Raw genomic sequence first — 12,858 nt, 5'->3', positions numbered from 1 at the left:
CAAAGGCAAGTTCCAAGGACAACAACCTTGGAAGAAGCACAAAAGTGGTTCAGATGCTCACCGGAATGGGGCACCTATTCAGAGGCAACAGAATGGGGGACCACAGGCAAGACAGGGTCAGCCACAGGCTAACCGACAGAGGAGGCCATTTGGTACTTTCCAGGGTAGTTGTTACACTTGTGGAGAGTATGGTCATACCACCAGGTAGTGTCCTAAAGCAGGACAAGGACAGGGACAGAGACAGTATGTGCAGCAGGGACAGAGAGCGCCAGTGCCTCTACCAGCTCCATAGGTTCCACGGATTCAGGGACAGACACATTTGGCTTTACCGGCACCGCCGCAGACTCAGGGACAGGCACCGCACTATGGCAGGGTGTATAACCTCATGCCACAGGATATTCAGGCACCTCAGACTATTGAGGGTAAGTTTCTTATTCATGGTTTGCATGGACGTGTTTTATTTGATACGGGTGCTACACACTCATTTGTAGCTAGGACTCTTGTTGCTTTGTCTGGGATGAGGACGAGGGTATGCACTAGACCTCAGGGTATTTCTACACCATTGGGTGATACAGCTATTATACATGAGAGTGATGGGCCTGTGACACTAGATATTGGCAGACTCAGATTTCTAGCCAATCTATTGGTCCTGGACATGCACACTTATGATGTGATACTTAGGATGGATTGGTTGTCTCACTACTATGCCCAAGTTGTTTGTTTTGATAGATTTATTATTTTTACCATACCTGGTTAAGATATGTATGTAGTAGCTATGCCACGTTCTAAAGGGGGCGGTAGCACCTATTTGTTCCATGTGGAGGAGGAAAATGAGGAGGGGATTACTGTGTCATTGGATAACATACCGATTGTACAGGATTTCCCGGATGTATTTCAGGAGATTCCAGGGTTGCCACCTAGTCGCGAGATCGATTTTGTGATAGACTTAGCTCCAGGCACTGCGCCTATTGCTAGGGCACCCTATAGGATGGCACCGGTAGAGATGAGAGAGCTGAGGGATCAGATTCAGCAGTTACTCAGCCAGGGTTTTATTCGTAGGAGTACATCACCTTGGGGAGCACCAGTTCTGTTTGTAAAGAAGAAGGATGGTTCGCTTCGTCTGTGTATAGATTACAGGGAGTTGAACAAGGTTACGATTCGTAACAAGTATCCTTTGATCAGTTAAGATGAGCCACATATTTCTCCAAGATTGATCTGCGTTCTGGGTATCATCAGCTGAGGGTCAGGGAGCAGGATGTCCTAAGACAGCATTTCTCACGCGATATGGTTCTTATGAGTTTCCAGTTATGCCGTTTGGGACTAATGCACCTGCAGTATTCATGGACTTAATGAATAGAGTCTTCCGGGCTTATTTGGATCAGTTTGTTATTGTCTTTATTGATGACATCTTGATCTATTCTCGGTCGGAGGACGATCATGCTAGACATCTTCACATAATCTTGCAGACGCTTCGTGAGCACCAGTTATATGCCAAGTTCGAGAAGTGTGAATTTTGGCAGCGGGAGGTGAAATTTCTGGGTCACGTGGTGTCAGAAAAGGGGATAGCAGTTGGCGAGGCTTTACATTTCAGAGATTGTGAAGCTACATGGCATTCCATTGTCTATTATATCGGACAGGGATTCGAGCTTTGTATCTGGATTTTGGAAGAGTTTTCAGCAGGCTTTAGGTACGGAGTTATACCTTAGTACTGCTTATCATCCTCAGACTGACGGACAGACTGAGAGGGTGAATCAGATTAAGGAAGATATGCTTCGGTCGTGTGTTCTGGATTTCAAGGGCCACTGGGAGGAATATTTGCTACTTGTGGAGTTTGCTTATAATAATAGTTTCCAGAAGACTATTGGTATGGCATCATTTGAGGCATTGTACGGTCGACCGTATCAGTCACCCTTTTGTTGGATGGAGGTTGGAGATAATCGATTCTTAGGTCCTGAGTTCATCAGGGATACCTCTGAAAAGATTACTCTTATTCGAGATCGCATGCTTATTGCCCAAAGAAGGCAGAAGAGCTATGCTGATCGTCGTACTCGGGCTTTGGAGTTTCAGGTTGGGGATCAGGTTCTACTCAAAGTGTCTCCTATGAAGGGTGTTATGCGCTTTGGGAAGAAAGGGAAGTTGTCACCGCGATTTGTTGGTCCATTCATGATTACGGATCGCATTGGAGCTGTTGTTTATCGGTTGGCACTTCCGGATACTTTGGATCGCGTCCACAACGTGTTTCATGTTTCCATGTTGCGGAAATTTCTTCAAGATAAGGATCGGTATCAGCATATCGATGTTGGGGAGATTGCGTTGCAGCCGGATGCAACTTATTTAGAGCCACCGTGTCGTATTGTCGACCGACGAGATCAGATTCTTCGTAATAAGGTTATTCCTTTGGTTCGTGTTCAGTGGAGTCATCACAATGAGTCTGAGTCCACTTGGGAACGAGAGGATGTCATTCGCTCACGGTTTCCTGAAATATTGGAAGAAGGTAAGAGTGAATTCCTAGGATGGAATTCCTTTTGTTTAGGGGGAAAAATGTAATACCCCTAATTTTAAAAAGGATATTCCTGGTATTTAATTTATTATTTAAGTGCATTTTATTTGATTATGTGTCATTATTTTTTTTTATTAGGTGCTTAATTGTTTTCTTTTGTGGTGATTTAATTTATTTAAATGATATTTATTTTTAGTTATTTGATTGGAATTTCTTGTTAGTGTTTTAATTATTTAATTGGCATTAATGGTTTAAGTGTAATTGGTTTAATTATTCTATGTGTGTCTTATTTTATGTGTGTCTTATTTGGTTTAATTGGGTTTACTAATTATTATTTTGTTCAATTAGATTATTTGTTAAGTATTTAATGGTGAATAGGGTAATTAGGTAAATACATCTAACTAGGGTTTTAATTACAGTATAAATTAGGGTTTAATATTATAGCCGTCGTAGGTTTCTACGTTAATTGGATGGGCCGGTTAGGATTGTGAGTTGGACTTAAATGAACCTAGGGTTTAGGAAAACTCTATAAGTATAAGGTAGACGTCTGTGTAGGGTTTTTTAAACAAAGCACACGTTTTGTGGAAGTGGAGAAGGAAAAACGTAGTTTTTCACATTCTGCCAAGGTTTGATCAAAGCTCCGATCCCGCTTCATCCGTGGTCCGATCGAGCTAAATTTTGGAGGAGAGGTTCACGACTCAGTGATGCACAATCTGAATGGTGAAGATCAGAATTTGACCTCGGGAACAGTGATTCGTACTCGTGAACAGTAACTGGGTCGCACAGGTTTTTTTCCATTCTGCCCAGATTTCATCAAACATCCGATTCCACTTCGTCCGTGGTCCGATCGTGCTGAAATTTGGAGGATAGGTTCATGACTCAGTGTCGCACAATCGGAACGGTGAAGATCAGATTTTGAGTTCGGGAATAGTGTTTCGTAGCCGTGAACAGTAACCGGGTTTTGGAACTCGCCGAGATTTTTTAAGAAGACGATGTTTAAACTTTGAACAAAAGTTTCTGAGGCAAGATTCTATCCTTACTCTTTCCCTTAGGCTTCATACTCTTTGCACTCTTAAATGATTCCAGGATTAATGAAGATTAAACCAAACTAAAATGATATTTGTTTTGCTATGAAACTAGTAGTTACAGTAGTGTTGTATGCTTGTTCAACCTAGACTAAGCATGTTTGTGGATGCATTGTGGTTCTGTGGTTCACGTTTTTCCTTACCACTGCTAGTATAAATTATTGGAAGGATGGGTTTAGATGATAGCTATCTTAACTTCTGTAATAGCAACTGTTGGAACTTAAATACTAGGAGGATTTGAGTTTAACACTAGATCGGTTTTGTGGAACACTATAATTTGAGCATGTCTACATACATACTATGAATATTGTTTTGATGCTTACATTATCACAGTTAGTATCAACTATGGAGGTTAGGATTTTGTGATACATACCCTACATATCTGTATGTCATTTGTAAGGTGTTAAATGGAAGTTTTAATTAATTCTGTCTTTATATCAGACTAAAGGGAACAACTTAAATTGAGCATGAATATGTTGTTGTTGTGACCCTGTTTATCAATGCTTATTTTATCACTGCTAACATTGAATGTTGGATGTTAGAATTTAGTTGATATATACTTGATTTATTGGTATTATTAACTACTGGAGGATTGGAAAGTAGGCACTGGTATGGGACGGTGGCATACTAAGGATGGGTTTGGTTTTTAAAACAATACCATTACCCACCTACTTGGAATAAGGATGGGATTAAGTAAAAGTTAAGTCCCGTGGATTTGTATTGTCATGGCAACTACTTGTTGAGTGGCAATACCAGGGATTTTGGATGGATTTTATATATGTACTGTTATGGTGCCTCGGTATGAGCTTGAGCCTCAGGACCGATGGCTAGGGAGCGTATATGCATCGGGATGTGTAGCTGGCTACAATGGTTGGAGGTATACCCTGTTTAGGTATAGGTACATATGCCCACTTCGTGTGCGTTTTAGCATATTACCTCTATTCAGGTTGAGTCCGGCCTGTAGTCTAGTGAGAGTCCTTTAGTGTGACTATATATATATTTACGGACTATTAGCTATTGTTGAATTGTTTAGGATGTACATGCGTATCGGGCCTCTGTTTGGATTGTAGTAGTTAGAACTTACGCATGGGCCTGACCCACTTCTATTTTTCAGGTACACGACAGTTCTAGGCTTAGACGTGTTCGTGCTGAGCAGAGCTCTCTATTCACTCTTCCGACGATGTAGGGCTCTCTCTATAGTTTTATTTCTGGACGTTTATTACAATTGTTCTATCTTCCGTTTGGATGTTTAATAGGGGTTCACTAGAGATGGATTCCCAAGTTGTAAACTGATGGAGTTTTGGAGTTTGGATTTGATGGATTTTAATAATTATAATATTTTGCAGATTCTATTTTTAGTTCCTTCCAGCTTTAATTTCATTTCTTAATTTATTTTGTATTCCGTGTTCATTATAAAATATTAATTGTTTGATATTCCCTCGGGTTTGGGCCTGGGCTTGATCAACCCGTGTCTCGGATCCGAGGGGTATCGCACATAGTTTTGAGGAATTGTAGTTCTAGTGATTGATTGTGAATTGAAATTAAAGGATTTTGATTTAACTTGGTGATGCCAAGCACAGTTTTGAGAGATTCGTTTTGTGACTTTGGTTGTCAAGACTTGATGTGTGTACCACTTAGTGGACTTGTATTTCGAGGATTTGGTCACCCATAGTAGGGATTGTGATCCGATGTTTGATTTCAGTGTGGTTTCGTAGTTGATCTATTTCAGGATGATATCTGGGATTTCGGAGATGATGTTTTGTTTGTTAGGCTTTGGATTCGTGATTTAGGTTGTTAACAGGAGTATTTTAAGGTGTTGGAGTTGTTGGTTTTGTTGTATTGAGGACTTAGGACCTTAAGCTTAGTGGTGCCTATGACATTATTGTCAGAGTTTTGGGATTAGCTACCCCAACTCTCACAAGATGCCTGGTTCCCGCAGTGCTTTTGGTAATGATGATTCACAACATTGATGTCATTTGTATCGAGAGGTTTCATGGGTAAACCTAGTGGGGGGCAGGTTATGAATTAGTGCCTTATACTATCATGCTACCTTACTAACGAGTAAGTGTGGGCGGAATCTGGTCGCTATTCGTACTGCCACATTGTCCTTGTTTTGTACTTTGATTTGATCTGTGATGATCTTAGAGTTCTTTTTGGGCTGTTTTTGGATCGGTATGATGGTTCATCAGGAGAAATGCTTACTATTGTTGTCTTCCATTCCTTTGTCTGGCGTTGGGTTCTGTGAGTGACCTTTGACTTGTCGTGTGGCTGTGCGGTCATTTTCTTTTGAGAGGTTGTCCAGTCGTAAGCACGTGGGTGCAAATGTCATTGGCTTGAGCGTTGTCTTTCAGCCTTGGGGTTGTTTTCGTTGCATGTTGCTTAGGGTACTCGGAGATGTACTCCGTAGTTATCCTAGTTTTGTCTTTTGTTTTGTTGGGGCTGGATTTCAGGGACGAAATCCCTTTCAGGTGGGAAGGTTGTAATGACCTGATCATTTTCATTTCTTTCCCTTTCTTCAAATTTTGCGGATCAATTTTTTTTCATTGTCTTTTCCTTTTCGGGTTCGATTTCCCGCCTCTTAGTGTAGTCTCGAGTGCTCGGAAATGGTTTCTGAGACTCTTTCCTTTGGATTGACAACTTCCTTTGAGGACCGAGTGATTTCCACATTTTTTTGTTTTTTTGACACTATTCATTTTTTCGTCTTTTCCTTATTTCGTCATTTTCTTGTTTTTCACTTTTACTTGCATAACCTCATTTTTTGTGCTCGGATTTGATTCCGGTTTTGCACTGATATTTACATTTTTACTTTTGTAGAAATGTATATTAAATGCTTACTTTCTTTGTAAAAGTCATGAAAAAAGACTTTTTGTAATTATCCATAACTTGAGGGGTTTTTGGGTAATTAAGTAAAGCAATTATTTTTCGTCTTAGGGACCATTTTGTAAATTAATTTGGATGATATTTTCAAAAAGGACCTTTTTACAATTTCTGAAAAAAGTGACAAGTGTCACATTCCTATGGTGCCACTTGTTGATTTTGTGGTGGAACCACTTGGAGGCTTAATCTCATGACACATGGAGGGTGGAGATTCATCCACTTGTTGACCTAGGATTGGACCACTAGTTAGCTCGGATGGTTGACAAGTGTAGGCTTAGGATTAATTTTAGAAGGGAACTTTAGGATGATGACAAGTGTAGGGCTTACAATTAGTCTTGCATTTTATGTGTGTGTCGACCATGGTGTAGGTTCACTTAGTGAGTGGAGGACCTCTAAATCCTCCACTCACATTTCATCTTTTTCATTTTCACATTATCCTACACATAAGAACCCTAGACTCCATTGAAGAAAGCTTAAAACCTTAAGCTTTGACTTTAAATTTTGAGGCCCTTCCACTCACCTTAGATCATTGACCTTGGAATACTTTTTGTTCCTCTCCTCTTCTTCTACAAAACCCTTGTTTGGTTTTCCATTTTTAAGCTTGCTTCCCTTGGATTCAAGAGGAACAATCCTCTTATGAGGTAGGGGGTGTTATCATTTATCTTCCAAGTGATTTTATTTGTTCCTATAGTGATATCTAAGTTATTTGTATGTCTTGTATTGAAATAAGAAATAAATGAATAATGCTAACTTGTATGAAATGCACTTTAGACTTGATAAATAACATGACCATGGCTTGATTCATAACTTATGTTAATTTGAGGTCATTTAGAGTTGTTTTAAAATCTAGAGGGATTAATGAATTAATTTAATTAATTTTTATTTATATGCTCCTATGACTTAAATCAAGTTTTGAAGTGATTTATGTACTAACCATGACATGTACTACAACATATATTAAATTTGGGGCATTTGGATAAGAATTGCAAAATTTATTTAATATTTATCTTTTGTGAAAGTTTAATTCACATGGTGATAGCAAGCATGAAATCATGATGTAATGTGATATTTGGATAGGCCTTGGCATGTTCTCTAACATAGATTAAATTGAGGGCATTTGGAATTGTTTAAAAATCTAGAGGAAATTAATTAATTAGTTTGATTAATTTTGTTTTAAGTGTTTTAATCACTCAAATTGTCATTTGATGTTATATATGTGATGACCATGACATGTCCTTCAAAATATATTAAATTGACGTTATTTGGGATTAACTTGGAATTTAGAGAATTTAACTATTTATGTTTAATTAAATTCTATTTTATTAGTCCATGGATTTAATTGCATTTTGGAAGTTGTTTTTATATTTAAATCATGGATTTGGATTTGGTGTATGTTCACTTGATTACTTTTGAGCATGAGAATATGTTTTTCCTTATTGAATATATTGTTGCTATGTGTAAGGAATTGCACACTTTGTATTTGACATCTTTCATGCCAAAGTAGTTGTAGACTTTGAGCATGTATTGTACAAGTTTCCAAAATTGGATTGTGCTTGGTAAATAGTTGATATCTTGTATATACATGTTGATATATATACGTTGTTGCATAATTTGTTGATTTTGGAAATTTGGGGATGTCGTTGTTTGGCTACGGCTATGACTTGGTTCTAGTACTGGGAATTGTCCCTCTATATAGTCTAGTGCGCACATAGGGAGGTTACCCATGGGCTAGTAACCTTAAAGTAACCACATTGTCGGTTTGATCCGGTGTGACGTCCAAGTAACCACTTTGGTTTGATTTCGCATTTAAATTCCAAGTTGGTAACTTTATGAAATTACATCCCATTGTATCATGTCGAAAGTTCTATTGTCACTTGATATCATGAATTAAATGATATTGGAATGTAACTTGGTATAAAGATAAACCCATGCATTCCCTACGAGTAAACTTGTTTACTCAGCCCTAAGTTAATGGGTGTTTTGCAGGTAAAGAAGCCTTAGTGTGGGATGCACAGCATTCTTAGACTTACTAGAGTTCTTGAAGTATTTTGATGACATAGAATATGCATATGTTAGCATATCTTGTCCTACTTTTGCTTACTTTGATAAAACTTGTACTTATTGTCTAAGTTATGTAATGTGCACTTAAGTGCACCTTTTGACACTCTTAAAATGTGGTTGTAATGAGGCTAAGGGCCAAAGACATTTATGTGAAATGTATGCTAACTTTGAACTTCATTGTTGCCTATGGAAGATATGTGGATTAATGCATTGAAGGGTTCTATTTTGCATATGACATGCCATGAGGCCATAGGCCATTGCAACACATCTATTTTATCACATTACATATGCTTGCATGCTCACTTTGGCAAACAACACCATCCCTGATGAAACAAAGACTCTAAGTAGCATTTTTAGGGAGTTTTACCCTATTATGTTCCAAGGGCATTTCGAGTATTTCACAATATATATTTTTTTTTCATTTTTCCACAGGAGTCACGTAGAAAACTCAATTTTGAGGGGGGTTTCTTCTTTGTGTTTTTCCAGAAAATGCCATCTTGACCCTCAAAAATCTTCTTTTTTTTTTTTTTTTTTTTTTTTTTTTTTTTTTTTTTTTTTTCCGAAAAATCATTGCTGCCAGGTTTTTGCCGACTTTAGTGCAAATGTACTTGGTACTATTATTCAACTTTTTTTTTAAAAGTGTGACGACCGATCCGAAACTTTCGGGGTCTTATAGGTGTATTTTAAGATTGCATTTTCAATTTAGGCAATTTAAAATCTCCCTAAGCCCCATTTCCTTTTCTTGGGCAGTAGCTAGGACTGAATTTTACCTTCTAGACCTAATTTTCTTGAGGGTATTTTGGACATTTTACAATGCATTTTTTTTGTTTTCGTTCATGCTCGGGGTTGGAAACTTGATTTTAGGGCGGGTTTCTTCTTTGAGTTTTTCCAGAAAAGTCCATTTAGATGCCCGTTTTTACTCTCACGACACTGTAGCTGTCACGGCCTTCATCGGGCCGCCGCGACGTCGATTTTGTTTTTGACCTTTCTCCCTCATCTGGACTCCAAATCAAGTGAATTTTTTTTTTTGAAATTTATTAATTTTTCATTGTCTATCCAACGGTGTGCTCGATTGCATCCAGATATTTCTAGATAATTACCAGTTTACCCTTTTAGCTTTATTGCTCGTTTTTCTTTGTTTTGTCGTTTCTCCTTCGTCCGGAATCTGAATAATAAAATTCTTGAGTCCATCATGATTAGTTTTCATTGTCTTCCCAGTGGTGTGCTCAATAGCACTTGAATCTACTTTTTTGTAAAATTACCATTTTGCCCCTAGGTTCCTTTTTGTCCGTTTTTGAAACGACACTTCTGCATTTGTTTTCCTTTGGGCTCCATGACCTCATTAAGGATCACATTGGTGTCTTAGAGATGCATTATATCTCTAGAGACCATTGTTTCACCTTTCGCTTTCGCATTTCAGATTCGTTATCGGGTCAACTTTTGGTCATCACTGACGCACCGGGTTTACAACACTTGGGCTGTCACAGGTAAGGATGTGATTAATTCTTTAGTTGGGTAAGATAGCAACATATTTGATGTCGGTCCACTCAAAAAGGATTCTAGAGTTGTTTTGATTTGCATGATCATTTTCTTGATGTATGGAGGACCATACTTGCTTGCTTGATGTTGAGATTTTGGGAGATTGTTTAGAAATGTTTGAAAATTTGCATACTTGAGGTAGTTTTCTCCCAATACTTGTTTGCAATATTGGTGCCTCTTTTGAAAGAATGAGCTTAATGTTTGTGGGTACCATTTTTGGAAACCCTCATGAGACTTCACTCGTCCACTAAGGGTAACCTAGGGGTTTAAAAGGCTTGTTGCATATGCTAAATGCAATCGTGTTCCCTACGAAAGTGGCGTTTTCCATTTATTATTTTCTAGTTTATAGTTGTATAGTTGTTCATTTCATTCCTTTTCTTTCTAGTTCATTGCTAGGGACTAGCAATATTTAAGTTTAGGGGTGTGATGAGCACTGAAAAGTGCGTATTTAAACCCCTTAAGCTTAGGCATTCTAGTACATTTATCTATCTTACTTTATCATTTTAGATTGATTCCATATTATTTTCATTTTCAGGCACTTATCTCGAAAATAAGCTAACTCAGCCAAATAAGAGCTTAATTGAAGCAATTCTGAGATTGAACAAAGAAAGGAGCAAAGTGGAGGAAGAAAGAAGCAAAATGAAGCAAAGCAGCAAGTTCGATAGATCCAAGTCCAAAGTTCGATCGACTGAACATTGATCGATCTCAGCACTTCAAGATAGATCCAAGGCTTGACCCAAAGCACTTAAGTCCAAACGTTCGATTGATCCAACATCATTCTTCAATCGATCAAACACCTTTGTCCTTATCCAAATGATTAATCCTATCCATAGCTGTACCACCCACCAACCACTTTTGTCCTTTTCCCATAAATATCTCCCATAAATATCTCGAATTTGTCTTTTTTCAAGAAGATCAGCCAGTTGGATCGATCCAGCCTAAGTTCGATCGATCTCACTTACTTTCGATCAATCTCACTTCCTTTCGATTGATCGAACTTCCTCCAATGCGAAAAAGTTAAAATTCCATCCCATTAAAAGTTGTCCTATATCCAATCATTAGGGAATATTGTGTGCCCGACCCCAGCTCATTTTGGGTGCCATTTTGACCTACCTATATAAGGATAAGGATTGCTTTTTCAAAAAGAGCTAACATTATTTTTGATATCATCTCTTGGAGAGGAAGTTTAGAAGAAGAAGAAGGCTAGAGACACCATTAGAGATCTTCATCAACAAGGAGCAAACCTCTTCCATGGAGTTAGCCCTTGAGGGTTGGAGCATCCTCACTATAAGTGGCTAGACATCCTCGTGCAGCTAGAGTTAGCCCCAAGCATATTTTCTATATCTTAATCTTGTGTATTATTGAGGGATTAGTGTTGTAATTGATGTTTTGACACTTTGATATACATAGATCTTGTTTATTCAATGATTTATGTGGTTTAATGCTTCCAATTGGTCATTTCATCCTATCCATATGTCTATGTATGCTAGAATAGATGTTCATGTGTTTATCTCTAGATTTTGTGTTATTGATGCATGTCTATGTGTATTGATGCCATAGATTTAGAGATTGTCAAAACATTGTGCTAAAAGAATGTTCTTGTGATTCTCTAGATGGTTCATGCTCATATCTTGATGGATTGTGTCTCTTTCTTAGCTAAATTAGTTCAATTTCAATGGCTTAATTGTAGTTTAGTGATAGTATAATATTAGATGGGAAGACAATCCATACTAGTTGTTTGATGCTCCATACTTTTGAATGCAAGTAGCATATGTCTCTAATCTTGTGTTGTATTTGGATTGTGAGCCTAATGAAAAGGATCAATGATTTGCTAGATATGTTGTGTTTTTCACATGCTATTTAGACAATATATACTTAATTGCTAGATATATTGTGTTTTTCACATGTTGGTTAAACAATGTATACTTAATTAGTCATCCTTGTTTATTGAATCAACCAAATACACACACACACACCAATATTGCAACACCCTAATTGCCCTCATTAATCACTTGTCAATAATATAGAAATGCATTGCTTGGTGGTGATCTCTAAACCCCAAGACTCTTCTCTCTCTCTTACTCACTCTCCATTACATTTAATTACTTAGTTTAATTTAATTACTCTCTAATCAACCAACCAACCAATTATTTGATCACTCGACCTACTAACCCTAATAGCGATTCCACAATCAACTCCGACTCCAATCCCTTGGGACGATCCCTACTCGCCCTAGCTATATTTATAGTGAAAGGTAGTAGTGGCTTTTACAAATGTAAATCTTGGCCCTCGCCTAAATTACATGCTTATCCAAGCTTGTGGTCACCGCGACCACTATTTGAAGGACCAATAATGGGTTATGCTTAGAATTGATGGGTTGTTCTACATTTAGTTTAATTATTGGTTAGGTAGATAAATCATTATTGAATTTGACGGTCCATGCTTAATATTGCAATTGGTAGACGCAATTTATTCACAAGAAGGTTTTCCCCAAATTAGTTGAAAGTGTGTGGTTTGGTGAACAAGCTTGGTGGCAATTCCAATACACCACAAGACCTCACTTCTCATCTGTTAAATCTCTAACTCAACTTAGTTTATTTTAATTGCATTTTAATTTCCTTGCATCTTAGTTTAATCAATTAATCTCTCTCTTTGCAATCATTTAGTACATTAGAGTCGAAATTAAATTCCAACACGTATAATCTCTGTGGACAATCCCTACTCGCTATACTTCATTAGTTGTAGTAGTGGTTTTATAAATGTAAATTTGACTTTTAAAGGCTTCCTAAACCACAA

The sequence above is a fragment of the Cornus florida genome, unplaced genomic scaffold, assembly GCF_030987335.1.
Source record: "Cornus florida cultivar Cherokee Brave unplaced genomic scaffold, ASM3098733v1 CherokeeBrave_3.0.0_Hap2_Chr11, whole genome shotgun sequence".
NCBI classification, from domain to species: domain Eukaryota; kingdom Viridiplantae; phylum Streptophyta; class Magnoliopsida; order Cornales; family Cornaceae; genus Cornus; species Cornus florida.
Note: the sequence above shows the minus strand (reverse complement) of the source record.